General features: G+C 37.5%; 1 protein-coding gene across 2 annotated transcripts in view; it reads left to right on the top strand.

The window, feature by feature from the left end:
- The window catches only part of msraa (methionine sulfoxide reductase Aa), a 101,153-nt gene that overhangs the window by 11,754 nt on the left and 75,033 nt on the right, over positions 1-14,366 (top strand). Inside the window, exon 1 of one of the 2 annotated variants that reach the window (XM_051645320.1) lies at positions 402-658. The exons of the other annotated variant lie outside the window; for it this stretch is intronic. The gene's annotated coding sequence lies outside the window, so the exon portion shown is untranslated. Of the gene's footprint in view, positions 1-401; positions 659-14,366 lie in introns of those variants that run through there. 2 annotated transcript variants of the gene reach the window in all.

The raw sequence follows: 14,366 nt of genomic DNA on the forward strand, positions 1-14,366 counted from the left end.
TGTGCTGTCCTTGTTGTTTCGGACTGGACCTTTCAAGTTGTTTGTGGCAAGAGATGACCATCCGACTTGAACTCAAGTGTTTTGCTATTTTATATGCGAATGAAGATGAGTCTGACTTGTTTGTGTTCTCCAATTCTCAAGTCTCCCTAGTGGCTGGAACTACAAATGGAACTACAAATGACCAAAGTGCTAAAGAAAAACTTTGCACCTCAAGCTCTTTGAGTGGACTGTGTAGTTTTGTTTTTACTCGTGAAAGTTTTAAACTTCTGGAATTATGAGCCGACACCAAAACGATGCAGTCTCAAGTGGGAAATGGATGTTTAGGACTTAGAAAAGGAAGTTAGATGACTTTCCAAACTCCTTAACACATGTCTTCTCTCTTGGAGGTGTGTCTACAGAATACTTAAGATTACAATTCAAGATCGACTGCACTGTCACAGGCTTGTCATCATCTGTTTAGGTCAATGGGAGCATAAAGACATTTTCCAAACCCTTTTGTTTCCAAATGCAAGACTTCTAACTATTAGGGAGTTAATGTTCTAAAAACAGAGGATGGATTGTTGTTCAGCCATTTTGTTCAGCAATGCTCCAAAAGCTTGCATTCAACAGCGAATGTCTGTACTACAACGAAGGCCTGGATGTTGACTACCTAACCTCTGTAAGTGGCTACTATTTTAAGCGAAAGACTGAGTTTGCTGAATCCTCAATTTAACAAAGACAACTACATCGAAGTTGTTAAGTTTAGTGTTTTTCTCTATCACAATTGAGTTCCTTGACGCTAAACGGTCACTGTTACACATGATGTAGACAGGCATGCTGTTTTAGATGCTGTTTGTATTCCTGGATTATATTTATTAAGAAACAAAGTGTGTGTGAAGTTTCGAAGTGAGTATGACTTCCTCTTGAGAGATCATCACTGTTTTCCTTATTGTATCAGCTTTTTTCTTGTACACACCATCCTTATATATTGACTTCCTGTAGAATGTCCTCTCTCAAACTTTCAAAGTTGGTGTCAATATCATACTGGTTTTATTTCTTGTTTTCTGTCTCACCCCACCACACATTAGTATAGCTTACTGGTATTTCACGAGGATTCTTGCTGCATCTGCATTCTGCAAGCTTCCAGGTAATAACTGTGAAAAGGGCAAGAACAGAGAAGAGGCTGAAAGAGATTTTTCCCCTTTGCATTTGTGATGTTGATTCTGTGCCAAGATGAATTTGCCAGATGTGTTTCATCATAAGACAGGTGTCCGTGCCTGTTAGAACAGGTGCATTATGATGTGTGGTGTTATAGTTTGATATTATGGCTTTCTGAAAAGGCCTTTTTATCAACACTCAAAACAGCGAAGGCCTAAACTCTCTCCGGTGGAATTTTAAACATCCAGACATTGAAAATTTAAATCACCAATATCAGACCTTTCGAAGATGGATCCATATTAAACATTTTCTTTGCTGTTCTGTTTGCCATTTCTGATTTGTATTATGAAGTAGAAACAAATTCTACTTTGGCTATTAGCATCTCAAAACAGCTGCTTGGGCAACTGCAAAATGGCAGTTGAAAACTCCTCATTGCTTTCCATTTACTTAATTATCAACAAGATTGTTTGTATACCTGGATGGATGTAAATTAACAACCCCAATTGATTAGCTCTGGAATATGGTCATATTAGTAAAGATTGCACTATTATATGATTTAGAGTACAATACTACGTAGGCAAGGCCTGAATCCAGACACGTCAGTAATTGTGTAGTGTTGGGCAGAGGAAGTTTACCAGGAGAACCGTTCAACATACCTGATCGTCTTTCAAATAAGGAAAGAAGTACAAAGGAAATCAACAGCATGAAAAATTGGTTGTAAAGATTGCTTGAGAACTGTTGAGATGTTAAATTAAGAACTAGTGTGTTACTTTCTGACATTAAAGCGCTGTGTAAAAAGTGTTTTTCATTGATTTCAAGGTGACAGGTAACCAAAAGGAATTACGAAAATAGTTTGAAATATTGTTTCAGAAAAGGTATCGCAAAATAGGGCCAATCTGAATAGAGACCTTTTCCAATTTGACATGTATGAAAGACAAAAAAATATATATTCTATTACATCTTCATAGCAAAGCTGACTGTATAACAATCATACACGCCATTGGATATGATGCAGCCTTAAAGCTGTGTTATTACCTTTTTGTTGCATTCAAGTTTTTTGACATTAGCATTTTATCCGTAGTGAGAGCTGTATAAGTTCCTTTCACTCGAACAGTTAAACCATACTTGTGTAACAGTGGTTGTGAATTATTTAGAACTGCAACTTGATGTGTTTGCATGACTTTTCTCAGCAGTACAGTCTCTCAAAACTATGAAGTAACTTTTATGCTTGCAGAAAAACAACATGCTGTGAATTTGCTGGCTGATTGTTCTGCATGTTGGTAATGGCTTGTGAGTCTAGCTTGTTGTATTGTAACACCCTGAAATATTATGTGGTCTCAACACAATCTTTCTCTCAGCTGGTCTTACGTAACTCATGTGACCCCTGATGTTTAGGGAAAAGAAGGACTTTGAGTGTGATTTGTTTAAGTACTTCATTTGAAAGGCCTGTTCTACATTCCCTCGCTCTCCAACAGTGCTCTTTGCCCCGTTCAGTAATACCGCTGTCAACACACCATGTCTATGTTGCTTTCAGATAGAAATCTTAGTCAATCTGATCTTTCTGTCTGATTGCTGATTCACAAAAAAAGTGGTTGAAAATCAACCTGTTGGTTTAACAACTATGTCATATTTTATAACAGGTTTGGACTCAAATTAACAACTTATGGTGTGACTGGGCTGTACTTTGTTAACATGAGAAAGCATGGTGTTGTTGGTATACAGCCCTGTAAATTTCTGTCTTGCTCACTTATTTATTTGGATTATTAGTGGTGCTTGCAAGCATCACTATAATTTTTACTTATTCTTAGAGTTATGAATTTTGTTCTAGCCCTAATTATCAGACTTTGGTATGTAACTTGTCTCATCCCATTTGAGCAATGGACTTAAATGATACCATAAATTGTGCTTCTTATTGAGTAGAGGTGTACTTGTACTTTTCTAAGAGATCTGACTTATGCTTTTCACCTGGCGGTTGGTGGAGTTGGCATTACAGTGCTTATGATTAATTCCAAATAGCACATCTTGAGGGCTTGATTTCAAGAGATTGAAATAATTCTTTCTGTAAATGTGTTTTGGTTCCTAGTGCAAGTACACAAGGTTTTAAAAAAAAGACTCTGTTTTTCACTCTCTCTGCTCAAAGGGAGCAACACTCCACCTGTTTTTCTGAACAAAGTACTAAAGGAATTAAAGATATGATGTGTCCTGGGTCCTAGACTGTTTCAGTTCGCGTTTTTTTTTTTTTTACTTCTGTGAGCAAAACCCCCTTTAATCTTAGCTCCAAAGGACTGCATTGACGGGCAGGTGTAGAGCGGCAGTCGCATTGTTTGATGTTGACACATAATCGCAACATGAAGGGAGAAGGAAGTCTTTTCACTCACAAAGAGATCTCCCTCACTCCTTCACCTCTACGGCCACTCGTCTACCTGTTACCACATCATTAATGATCCTGTCTTCTTTTATAATGATAGAATAAGAGCAGGAGGGTAAAACCCTGTCTGTCACACATGCCCTGTGTTGCAATATCAGAGCCGTCGGTCTGACTGATCACCGTAGCATCAAGGCTGCTGTTTTTAGCTGGCATGTCTGTATGAAATCTTCTGTGGTTGATGCAGATCTGGGCATATTGTCATAAGCAATACAGACCCACTATGGTTTAAGTGTTTGATAAGTAATTAGTGTTGAAGAGACTGAAAATGGAATAAAGGGTTAAAGATATAAGATTAATTGATTCATTCATTAAGATTGATTCATTGAAAAGCCGATTCATATTGAACCACTGGGTGTTTTTCAAATCGCATAATTCCATACTATTCATTCATACATACATATACATATATATATTTTTATTTTTATTTATTTTTTTTTTTTTTTGCAGAATGCAGTATATGCAGTGAGTGCACAATATGCAAAACACTATTTTGAAAAGCATGGAATACTCTGATGACATACTACTATTTGCCAAAAAGTGTTGTAGGCTATACATCCAGTGCATACTGCATGCATGGAAATCTGAATTCCACAATGCAATTTTCTCAGCCTTCCATTTTTAGTGTTACCGAATGAATATGAGTTTTAACCATGACTCTTTATTCATTATTTGATCTAACTAACAAAATTTAAGACATCTTACACAAAATTGGATTAACTTGATGCCACTCACCATTATATGTGTTAACACAATTTTAGTGTGATAAAATTGCTTACTTACCTTATATGTGTAAAGGTATATCCAATATTACAACTTAGTTAAACCCTAAACCGCTAAATCCTGGAATCTGCTAAACGCCTGTAAATCCCTGATTTTATCACACTATCACGTTAACGCCTGTAATGTTCACGTTTTGTGGCTATACTTCTGAAACTGTGTATTTTAATGTATATGGATTGGCCCAATTCACTTCCAGTGTTATTGCCTTTGCTTTTTTTTTTGTTAGTTGAAATGATTTTTTTGGGTAATAAACATTATGCCACAAATGCTGTTCGACTGAGCTGAACTTGTTTTGAACCTGAAACATTTCTTTAAAAATACACTATAATGAAGTCATATGACAGCACTGTAGCATACTACTATTTAAAATGTTCAGTGTTTCATTCTGCATGCTGCTTCACATACTATTTTTTAAAAAGGTAGGCAATGAACAGTGTATACTGCACAGTATGTAGAAAAAAAGCACGCTAATGTTCCAGTCTGAACATAGTGTCTGTGCTTTTTGATCACCATGACAAAAGAATTGATTCAGTGCCAGCTATTTAACAAAATGATAGTGCTGTTGCCAATGGTGACAATATCAAGTGAACTGGAATTAACTGAACACTCTCATTCCACAAATGATAACATGAGGTATTTTAAAAACATTAGTCACTTAAATATAGCTTTGGATTTTATGTGGTTTTATCTTTCTGTTTTTCCTCTACTGTTCTCTACCATCTCTACCTTTTTTGTGTCTCTCCAGCCATCCCCCCACCCTCCCTCTGATTGGTCGAATTAACTCTGCAGCCTCCTGTTGTGAATAATTACTTTTGATCCAATGCGGATCTCTCTCTCTCTTTTTCTTTCTGTCTCTCTCTCTCTCTCTCTCTCTCTCTCTCTCTGTCTCTTCTCTATCCTCTCTCTCGCTCTCAGACCAAATCTCAGACCTTTTTTTAATTATCTGTTTATTTAAAAAATTATAATTTCATGTCTCAGTGTTAGTGTCTATTCATGTCTTTCATGTATAGTCACACATATGTACCCAACACATATGTGCTTAAATATCGTTTGTATTGAGAAGCATCCCATCACAGACAGCTAGTGGATAAGTTTTGGAACATGGACTGGCTGAATGCTCTGACTGCTCTATTAGTTTTAGCTGGATTTCGGTTGGCATGTGACAGACCACATGTATAGCAGTCGTTACAGTTCAGCCATCTCTTGACTCACCTCTTGATTTCTTTCTACAAGTGGCACACTAAATACTGGATCACCCACGCCAATCGTTGTTTATGGAAAAGGGTTGTTTCACCCAAATAAATCAACCAAAATTACAATTTTGTCATCATTTACTTACCTTCATGTCATTCAAAACCTGTTTAGCTGACTGTGGAACATCCAAGCTGCTCTTTTTCATAAAATAAAAGTGACGAATGGGGACAGGTGCTGTTATGCTCAAAAATGCACCGAATTGCAAATTCTTGACCGAAACTGAAAATTCTGGACACTGGGCCGAAACCGAAACCTGAACATGATTATTTTAAATTAGACTTTGTTTGGAATAATTGAACAAATTGTAAATGTTATTATAGGGATGCACCCAAGCCACTTTTTCTATAAATATACATTTCATTATAAAATACTGTAGAGTTGACAGAAAAGAATAAAATAGACCTATTAAGAAAACCTTTATTGTTAACTACTCTACTGGATAATAAAGCAGCAAAGTTAATAGTAATTCCAGTGAAAATCTTCAGTGAACCTGAAGTCAGTTCTATTGGCACATTTCTTTTTTAACATTGTATCTGGACTTCAGATGTCAGTGAATCAGTGGATTCAGATCTCTTTTGTATTCAGTTTATATGTGATAGGATATCTCATTACTCAGTCAATTGAAATATTATTATAATTTGTAATATATTATTGTTGTTGTTAATTATAATAATATTGTTATATTATAGAACGATACAATTTCAGTCATAATTTCTTAACTTTAATTTTTTTTTATTTTGGCGGAATACTCCAAGAAGAACTTCAAGTTTCTGTCTGTCAGTAGTTATAAAATGCTTCTCATCAGATGAAATGCTCCGCTGATGCCATTATCAATGCATGTTTTAAGTGAACCAAACCGTCAAGCATCTACTGTACATCTGAGGTGGAGTTAGTGTGGAGCACTCACATATTGTGAGCCGCAGTGATGAAAACAGCAGCACATGAAAAAAAGCGATTTAATGGTATTTAAGTGAATCCCTACTAAAAAGAATCATAAAAGTACCATAAAAGAAGTCCATAGGACTTACGTGGTATATATCCCAGGTCTTCTAAAACGATACAATAGATTTGAAACTTAGGGTTGTAACCAAATGCAATGACGGAGAGGATGCTGTTTAGCAAATAACAACTTAATTTTGGTCTGTTCTCCACACAAAGCTATTGTATGAATTTAGAAAACTTGAAATATAGTACACAAGATGTATAGATGACTTTTTATGGTGCTTAATGCTCTTGTCATTAATTTCTGTGGAAAAAAGCTGTGTGAACACATCTCTTTTGGTGTTCCACGAAAGAAAGTAAGTCATACAGGTTTGGAACAACATGAAGGTAAGTTGTGAAAATGTTCAGATTCACTAAACTAAATTAAAGTAACATGGTATATTATATGTGGTCTTGATCTTAAACTGATCTCAGCTCCTCCTGTTCTTCAATTCTGGATGTCTTCTAAAAGTGGCAGGCTACCTCTGGACAGTCTGACAGGTAGAAGCATCAGCATGTCCTGCACACTCTGGGCTCTCTCGATGTCCTTAGCAGATCACATGCCTGCACTGGTCTGTTCCGCCTGGCTGACCTGTCAGAAATGTTCTAGTCAACGAGTGGACTTCTAAAGCATGGAAATGACTTGGCACCTTTGCATTCATTTTTCATGGGCCTTGCCTTTAGATGTTCCCCCGCCTTTTGAATATCGGCTTTTTTAAAGGCCTGGTCCTACATGTCACCCGCGTCATCCCTTGCTCTGTAGCCGAGAAGTTTGAATGGGGAGCGGTGCTCCCATGCTGGCAATTAAACAACATGGAACTTGCCCACCTGGAGCATCGCTGTCAAGATGCATTGTTGTTCATGAGCGCCATAAATAGCTTTCCAATCAGACTCAAGCTTTCCCCCCCAGATGGAAATTGCTTTAAATGTGCTGGCGAAAAGGTAAGTTACGTAGGTGGGGGAGGCTGAAGTGTCAGCTGGGAACGCTGGGAATTGAATTACAGGAAAGCATAATGCAATCCTTGATATCTACCTACTCTGCCTAATGAAATCAGCAGATGAAAGCACAGCTGGACCTTCTTGCAGGATATTACTGTGTGAGAAAGTGCTTAGCTGGCCGAGTAAGGGAGGGCGGAGAGCACAAACAGCTTTGAGAACAATATGTGCATGTTCTCACATCAGGACCTCTACTTTCGAGAGGAGAACTCTAGACTGAAGCCCGAAATCATCACAGTTGATTTATGGACAGACAAAGACGGCCTACTTGTTGAATCCCCAGTTTGTTTTTAGGGCCACTTTTTTTTTAACTTTCACAGTTTGCTTTTTTGTAAATTGTATTTTTGTGACAGTAGCTCAGCTATTTTTACAATAGTGTAGCTTTATCAGTAACAGGCTACATTTTCCAACGAGTAGCGCTGTAGCATCACAAAATGCTACATTTTTCACACTGTATTGGGAACACAGCAATGGACATCAGACACCTAAATCCTCTCTCTCTCATGTAGCGCTGGGAAAAAACAAATAATTTAAGTGAATCGGTTAGTTCATGTTAATTAACTGGTTAAAATAAATGATTCCCTTATATTAAGTGTTGAAAACTCATTCATTTTAGTGAGTCATGGTTCTTTCAGACGTTTTGAGCCCCATCAAGCCTTAAAGAGACTTTGCCTCTTTTTTTTTTTAGCTAATTGCTGCTTTGCATCACTATATTTTGATTCAGTTGTATAAAATAGGTGTTTTCTATTTGTATTAGTGTATATAAAGTATGAATTTATGTTTAATTTAATGTTGTAACCCTTTGATAAATTAACCCCATTGTGGAGATGGGAATGTGGTCGTGTTTGTCAGTGGGGAGAGAGGAAGCGGTAAGAGCCATCACCTGGTGATTACTGACTCTAAACACCTGTGTCTTATTTTAGTGATGGCAGAGACGGTCTTTAAAAGGCCGGCGGAACGCCAGACCGATAGAGTCCGAGACGCACACACACTCAGACTGGAGCTGAACGCTGAAAAGCTGTTTATATATTTATGCATCTATTGAGTTTATGTTGACTGTTATTGAAGCTGTGTGTGTAAACTGAAGTTCTTTCTGGAAAGCATATTTTGAGTTAAAGCCCTGAGAATAAAAGAAAACTCATGTGGACTGCGACGCCGTCTCCTGCTTCCTTCTTGCCTCCAACTCTTAGAACCTCTACACCCGTGTAAACCCCATTACATAAATTAACCATGGTTTTACTATAGTAATATTGTAGTTATCATGACTGTAGTAACTATGATATTTTGGCAGAAACCATGGTTTTACTACACTCACTAAGCACTTTATTAGGAACACTATGGTCCTTATCAAGTGCCTGACGTGGTCTTCTGCTGTTGTAGCCCATCCGCCTTAAGGTTCGACGTGCATTCTGAGATGCTATTCTGATCACTACAGTTGTACAGAGTGGTTATGAGTTACTGTAGCCTTTCTGTCAGCTCGAACCAGTCTGGCCATTCACCGTTGACCTCTCTCATCAACAAGGCATTTCCCATCTGTAGAACTTCTGCTCACTGGATGTTTTTTGTTTATGTGTGTGAAAATCCCAGGAGATCAGCAGTTACAGAAATACTCAAACCAGCCCATCTGGTGCCAACAATCATGCCATGGTTGAAATCACTGAGAACACATTTTTTTTACCCATACTGATGGTTGCTGTGAACATTAACTGAAGCTCCTGACCCATATCTGCATGCTTTTATGCATTTCACTGCTGCCACTTGATTGGCTGATTAGATAACTGCATGAATAATTAGGTGTACAGGAATTCCTAATAAAGTGCTCAGTATGTGTATAGTAATATTGCAGAAACCATGACTGTAGAAATCACGGTTAATTTGGTGGTAACTATGGATTTACTACAAATACCATTGTTAAACTATGGTTACTGTAGTAAAACCATGGTTAATTTTTTTTTTTATAAAGGAATGCCATCCTAAATACATATATAACTATCAGGTGATATAATTTAATTTTATTAAATATTATCATCTGATTGTTGTATATCTGAAGATATTTTTTTCATTAAATAGCTTCAATGTAGTTTGCTACTTTTTGTTAACTGCTTGTAGTGCAGCTAACTAAATGTTAGTTTGAGTAGCTTGACTGTAGTTGAACAAATTTAAGTTATGAGTAGCTAGTAGCTTTCCAACATTGCGCCATCCGACAGGCCATGGCTTCAACAAGTCTTCTTTATCTTATCATAAGATAAATAATCACTAGTAGAGTGCAACAGTCTAGTTCCTGAAGGAAATATCCCATTCATTTTCTCCGTAGGTGAATTGAATTTTAATGATAACTTATAAACCTTTGAAGATAGACCTACCATTAGTTTTGAGGTTGTTAATTGATGTTATATTATATATCGATGAAATCTCCAAAATGTTGGTCAAGATTATGATCAAAGAACATATTTAAAATCAGCAGTAAAATCTGACAACACTGGTATCAGAAATTGTGCTTCTTTACCTCAGATAACGCTAAAAAACGCAATTGTCCCAACTTGTATAGCTAATGCACATGCGTGTTCTCGAGTTGACTGACAGGTGATGTCTGTATCTAAAAGGTGATTGGCTCTTTTACCTGTAAGTTGGGACTACCTTTCTACATCCGTTGACGTTCCAATTTCTCCCATTCATTTTAACAGAAGTGGCCCGTCTCTGCTAAATAGTCTATGCTTGCGACAAACAAACCACGGCAGAAGAGCTCAGTGGCGACCTCCCACTTTCCTACACTTTCAAACTACTTATATTATTTGTCTGTGTCTGAATATTTTGCAATAAAATAAATTGTTTCTGTACATATAATCAGCAACTTCAAATCAAAAGTTTTATATTTTCCATCACGTTTAAATTGATTACGTCATTTGCAATGCTCCATGGGATTGTAGTTCATGCCCTGATGAAAGACGTTAAGTACACAGTCTTGTACCTTTGTCTTTTTGTCTGATTTTCAAATACGTTTTTGCATCAAATCAAACTTTGTAATGTTGAGATTCACCTTGGAGCTGGTTGCTGTGGTTAATGGCTTGGAATGCTTTTATGAATGATTTTTTTGAAATACCTATGGGAAAATGAATGGGAAACATATTCCTTGAAAAAAGCTGTAAAGTGGGCAGGCACTGATGCATAAATTTTAATCAGCAAGGTTTGATACTGCTTATAAAGGTATTTAGTGTAATACTGTGGTGTAATACAATAAATTAAATGCAATATAGCAGAGGCTCTATGATATTTACTACATTTCGTCTCCCCGAAAAATCAGTTTGTTCTGTGTCTAGATGAGAGAGTCATGTATCAAAGAGATAATGGAATGTGGCGTCTTCAGTACACCACAATAAAGGAGCAATACCACCTTATGCAACTGACTTATGCTTTTAAGACTATTATCTTTTTAGCTTCCTTAACAACAGGTAAAACAGCCGCAGCTGAACGGCCCATTATTTGAGGAAAGCAACTGATTGCTACACACAACCCCAATTCTGAAAAAGTTGGGACAGAATGAAAAATGCTAATAAAAGCAAAAAGGAGTTATTTGTAAATATATACACCCTTTGCTATATTGGAAGCACTACAACTAAACATTATATGATGTTTTACCTTGTGAATTTCATTGTTTGTTTTTTTAATGTACAGTAATTTCAAATCAGATGATTGCAACACACTCCAAAAAAGTTGGGACAGTCGAGTGTTTACCACTGTGAAACATCACCATCTCTTCTAATAACACTTATTAAGCATTTAGGAACTGAAGACACAAGTTTTGTTAAGTTTAAAAAGTTGAATTTTCCCCCATTCATCCATTATGCAGGTCTTCAGCTGCACAATTGCATGGGGTCTTCATTGCCATATTGTGCGCTTCATAATGCACCACACATTCTCAATTGGAGATGGTCAGGACTGCAGGCAGGCCAATCTAGCACCCACACTCTCTGCTTAATCAGCCAGTATGTGGTTTGAAGTTGTCCTGCTGAAAATGGCAGGACGTCCCTGGAAAAGATGGTGCTGGATGGCAGTATATGCTGCTCCAAAATTTGTACATATCTGTCTGCATTCATGGTGCCCACACAGATGTGCTAGTTACCCATGCTGTGGGCACTGACACACCTTTGGACCATACAGACACTGGCTGTTGGACTTTTGGACTTGACGCTGATAACAGCTTGGATGTTCCTTTTCCTCTTTGGCCCGGAGAACACAACGGCTGTGTTTTTCAAAAACTATTTGAAATGTGGACTCATCGGACCAAAAAACACAGTTCCACTGTTCTACTTTCCACCTAAGATGACACCGAGCCAGGAGAAGTCGGCAGCACTTCTGGACAGTGTTGATGTAGGGCTTCTGCTTTACATAATAAAGTATTAACTTGCATCTGTGGATGCAACAGTGAATGGTGTTGACTAACAAAGGTTTACTAAAGTTATCCCAAGCCCATGTTCATGATATCCATTACAGATGAATGATGTTTTTTAAGACAGTGTTGTCTGAGGTACAAAAGATCACACGCATTCTGAAGTGGTTTTCATCTTGCCCTTTATGCACTGAGATTTGACCAGATTCCTTGAATCTTTTAACTATATTGTGCACTGTAGAGGGTGAAATGCCCAAAATCCCTCCAATTTGTCTTTGGGGAACATTGTTCTCAAAGTGCTGGATTATTTGCTGAAGCATATGTTGACAAATTGACAAGTCTTGAATGTCCCTTGCTCTTGAAGAACTAGGCTGATTTTGCAGGCTCCTTATATACTATGACACCATTGCCTCACCTGTTTAACATCTCCTGTTTCACATTGCCTTGTTATTTTAGCTTGTCAAATTGTTATTAGTCTTAAATTTCCCCTGTCTCAACTTTTTTGGACCGTGTTGCAATCATCTGATTTGAAATTACTGTACATAAATTATATATATATATATTTTTTATAAATCACAAGGTAAAGCATCATATAATGTTTAGTTTTAGTGTTTTCAATTTAGCAAAGAGTGCATATAATTTACAAATCACTCCTTTTTGTTTTTATTAGCATTTTTCATACTGTCCCAACTTTTTCGGGATCGGGGTTGTACATAGAAGACAATCTTTTATTCACGAGTTCAGCTGCGCCACACAATGGCAAGTAGGAGGATGAGAGAGAAATGAAGCATTTGATGCTTTCATCTTTAGCTTACAGTAATGGCACAAAACTGAAACAATCTTCCTCTTGACTTCAATGCACATTTGTCTCGATGCACTAACATTTGCCCCAGATAGATCACAAAAAAGTGCCCGCTTTCTTCAGCAGTTATCTGTTAGATAGTATATTTGTGGCATCTGAATTTCATTCCCTTCTTCACTTCTTTTCCTGAGGAATTCACCTAATCTTCTTTTGGTCAACTGTAAGGCTGTTTTTGTACAATTACAAAGACCTCATTAACCGTTTCTTTCACAGCCTTAGAGCTGTGAAAAAATAGATTGTGACAATTCTCAATAAATTAGAAAAATATTGAATGTACGGTTTGTAGCTCATTAGTGGTGCTTGCTCAGGCAAGTATATCTACTTCTATTGCTCATTCTTAGGGTTGGGGATTTGAACAACCACGTAACCCTACATTAGTTATTAAACTTTGGCACGTAACTTGTCCTGCACAATTTTTGCCTGGTGGATGATAAAGTATGCAAAAAATACCATAAACAAAGAGAACCGATATGTGAGTGAAGGTTGAATTAATATTTAGATCTTAGCCACCAAATATAATCACTGTTGTTGCATTTCCATGAAATAATTAGCATTTAGTTCACATCAGTTTTAGTGAGTGTATTTATATGTGTTTGTTGACATCCTCAGGCTGGCATGCTAGAGAGCAGTCTGTTTATTTATAATAAGCTCTCTGCACCCATTCCATGCAGGCCAAGCTGCCCCAAAGGTCCTGTCCCAAATCAGGCCCCCTGACCGGGAGAAGGATGCATGCCGGGTTGACACATGAGTGGTTGGCACATGCCAGGCTGCCTGCTGGGGATACCATCCCTCCCTGCACACAGCTCTCACGCCCTCATCATCCACTCACCCGCTCGGCCCGAGTGCCTCCTTCCCTGCCCAGCCTTTTGTTGAGGGATTTTCTATTTCCTATAAAATAGTTGCCAGCTAATGGATTTTTCCTTTATTCGTTGGATGCGCTGAGCGTTGACTCTCCCGGCACTTCTTAAAGGTGATTTACAATTAAAGAGACTCAGGCTATTTTCTAATGATTCTTTATTTGAGTGGGTTTTATTGCAATACTAAGCTGTGTTATTAACAAACTATCGCTTTGGCCCATTCCTGTGGGACATGCTGAAATGCTTTGTCCTTTTCTATGGGAGTGAATAAGCCCTTTCTCTCTCTTTGAGTCAGTCCAGAGCTTTTATAGTGTCACAAGAGAGGGTCTTGAATAGCCCACATTCCCACATATGGCCAACAAACATGCGCTTGTGCACATTTAGCGTTCCAGCACAAACACACACTATCAAAAGAACTGGATTTATTTATGTGTAAATAAATAAACATGCATTCAGGCACATTTCTGCTTTTTCTCTCTGAATGCATAACATTGATCATTGTTAGTTTATGTCATACTGTCAGTTTGTGGATGCTTTTAAAGAACTTCCTGTATTACAATGAAAATGTAACATAATTTGCTTGAGGTTTGACCGTGGCTTCGTCCGAGTGTACTTTAATAGTATATACAGAATTCAAAGAATGAAGAACTTACAGTAGTTCTCAACCATTGATGAAGTACATTT

This window comes from Myxocyprinus asiaticus, chromosome 19 (assembly GCF_019703515.2).
Source record: "Myxocyprinus asiaticus isolate MX2 ecotype Aquarium Trade chromosome 19, UBuf_Myxa_2, whole genome shotgun sequence".
Classification (NCBI taxonomy): domain Eukaryota; kingdom Metazoa; phylum Chordata; class Actinopteri; order Cypriniformes; family Catostomidae; genus Myxocyprinus; species Myxocyprinus asiaticus.